The sequence below is a fragment of the Myotis lucifugus genome, unplaced genomic scaffold (assembly GCF_000147115.1).
Source record: "Myotis lucifugus unplaced genomic scaffold, Myoluc2.0 scaffold_844, whole genome shotgun sequence".
NCBI classification, from domain to species: domain Eukaryota; kingdom Metazoa; phylum Chordata; class Mammalia; order Chiroptera; family Vespertilionidae; genus Myotis; species Myotis lucifugus.
Genome location: NW_005871892.1, coordinates 75418 through 78196, shown reverse-complemented (window position 1 = coordinate 78196; position 2779 = coordinate 75418).

The following is a 2779-nucleotide window of genomic DNA, read 5'->3' as shown; positions in this document are numbered from 1 at the left end:
TGGAACACAGTTTTGGGCGTAGGCTCTACACGTCGTGTCTCCCCCCTATTTCGGGCGCGCCCTCTTCTGCGATTCTTCTCAATCTCCTGATGCCCCCTGTGAAATAGGGATTTCTAATGGTTCGAGAGGAGAGCTCCTATTTCATTTTGAGGAAGCCTATAATTCCCGTTTTACTTGAGCCTAAACACGCTTCCACAGAACATGGTGTCCATGAACGAGAAAAATAAAAGAATGAAACGACAGTTGAAGTACTCAGGGACAATCCGTTAAGAAATTATTTTAAAGATACTATGAACTGATATGATATATATAGCAAATATCGTTTGAAAACGTAATCCTCCTAGAGAACTGAAATCCATAAATATGTCCCCATATATATATATTTACATATATATATGTCTATATGTGTGTGTGTGTGTGTGTATATATATAAATACTGTACATGAGGCACCTAGAACCATGAAAAATAAAAAATTTAACTGTTAGTAACTCATTCTCAAATTCCTGCCCTTAAAAATCAAATTGCCCCCCTGTGTGGCATGTGCCCCATGTTGGAACCACTGTCTTAAATGTTCTCATCACTAGAAAGAGTTTAGTAACTATGGGTGGTATAGATGTTACCTATATTTACTGTGGTGGTCATTTCCAATATATACAAACTAGAGGCCCTGTTGACGACATTTATGCACGGGGTGTGGGGGATTCAGTCAGCCCAGGCTACACCCTCTCCAATCCGGGACCTCTTGGGGGATGTCTGACTGCCAGTTTAGGCCCAATCCCGGGAATGGGGCCTAAACCAGCTGTCAGAAATCTCTCTCACAATCCGGACGCCTGGCTCCTAACCGCTCGCCTGCCTACCTACCTGATCACCACTAACTGCACCACAACCAGCCTGATCACCCCTAACTGCCACTGCCTGCCAGCCCGATCACCCCCAACTGCCCCCCGCCCCCAGCCAGCCTGGTTGACCCTAACTGCCCCCTCACTGGCCTGGTTACACCATGCAGCATGCTGGTCAGTCCTTTGGTTGTCCCTCACTAACTCCCTGCCAGTCTTGTTGCCCAACACAGCCTGCTTGTTCAGTCATTTGGTAGTCCCTCAGTAACCCCCCTGCTGGCCTGGTTGCCCCCACGCAGCTGCTGTGTGGTTGTTACTGTTACTGTTTGGTCATCCATCTGGTCGTGAGGGCCCTGGCTTTTTATATATATTAGGAAATCCAATCTTTATGTGAAACTAATATAATGCCATATGTCAATTATATCTCCACATAAAAGTGAGTAAAGTTTATTGAGCGATTCTGAGCATTTTACTCTGTAGCCAGGACTATACTGGGGCTTTCTTTGCATCAGATTTTAGTTTAATTCTCACATCATCTCGGGGAGCTAAGTGCCCTTCGTCCCTACAGTTGGAGAGAATAGAGTGATGGCGGTTGAAGGACCTTTGCAAGGACACAGGCAGTAAAGGTGCCCTCCAGGTTGAGCCCAGCAAAGTGTTCAGACCCACACGCTCAGCCACTGCACCGACCACCTCGCATTCACCTTCTGAAGGGACTGTTCCTCCGGGAAAGCACTCCCCTCCCTCACTCACAGATGTGCCGCCCACAGCTACTCCTCTTAGTGAGTGACCGCATTTCCCATAAACTGAGGCGGCTGCAGCGGAGCATTTCCGGTTCCTGGACAAGATGCCTGCCTCACCATTGTCCCCTTCTCTGGAAATGTCAAGCTTTGTATTTATCTTATGTAACCACACCCAGAGCTCCCGCACACCTTCCCCTTCTTAGAGACAGCAGTGCCCTCAATTCCTAAACCCAACCTACTGTTCTCATCAGGATTTCAGGCTTTTCAGCATGTTAAGTGCAAGTTAGACCCCCTGAAATCAGACCAGAAAGTGTGTCTCACTTACTTTGGAAAAATATGTTTCTGTTAATGTGGAAAAGTCAGAATTCCTTGGCGAGGTCGGGAAGAAATCACTCCTGTTCCTGGATTTGAGAACAAACTCTGTCCCTCGACCCCAGTGGTAATTCAGTACTGTGGGCAGCTGTACGGAGGCAACTAGGAGAATATCACGTTTAATTTAGCAAACAGACAATCATAACTTACTCAAAACTCACTAATCGTGTTGTGTGACAGTCTGGGGAAGCCAAGCTAAGGTCCACATCAGATTTGGATGAAAAAGAATGGCAAACACAGCAATTCTATGTGAAGAACACACTGAGATATAGTCAAACAGAACATATCAAAATGTTTATACAAATTTGACATAAAATTTAAAAATTATACCAATTTATTTTTTAAGGGAATGGACTGCCCTGGCTGGTGTGGTTCAGTGGTTGAACATCATACTGTGCACTGAAAGGTGGCCGGTTTGATTCCCTGTCAGGGCACATGCCGAGGTTTCGGGTTCAGTCCCTGGTTCGGTGTGTACAAGAGGCGACAGATAATGTTTCTTACTCAAATCAGAATTTCTCCCTCTCTCTCCCTGTCCCTTCCTCTCTCTAAAATTAATTTAAAAAAGAATGTACCAACAACTGTGACTTAATTCTGTATGTTATCCAGTTATGTGTGGCAAAACCTGCTCCTTTTAATATCCTCTATCTCACACTTTTCCTCAGAGCTGATTCAATAGAAGGAGAGTTCAGGTAAAGCAACGTAGCAGCTGCCCCTCAGGGTCAGTCCTGCAGGTGGTCCCCAGGCCGGACCTCCCACTGAGCAGGAGGGGAGGCAGCCCTGCTCTGCTCTGCAGGAAACTTGAGGTCCATCCTGAGGAAAAGGCCATTGAC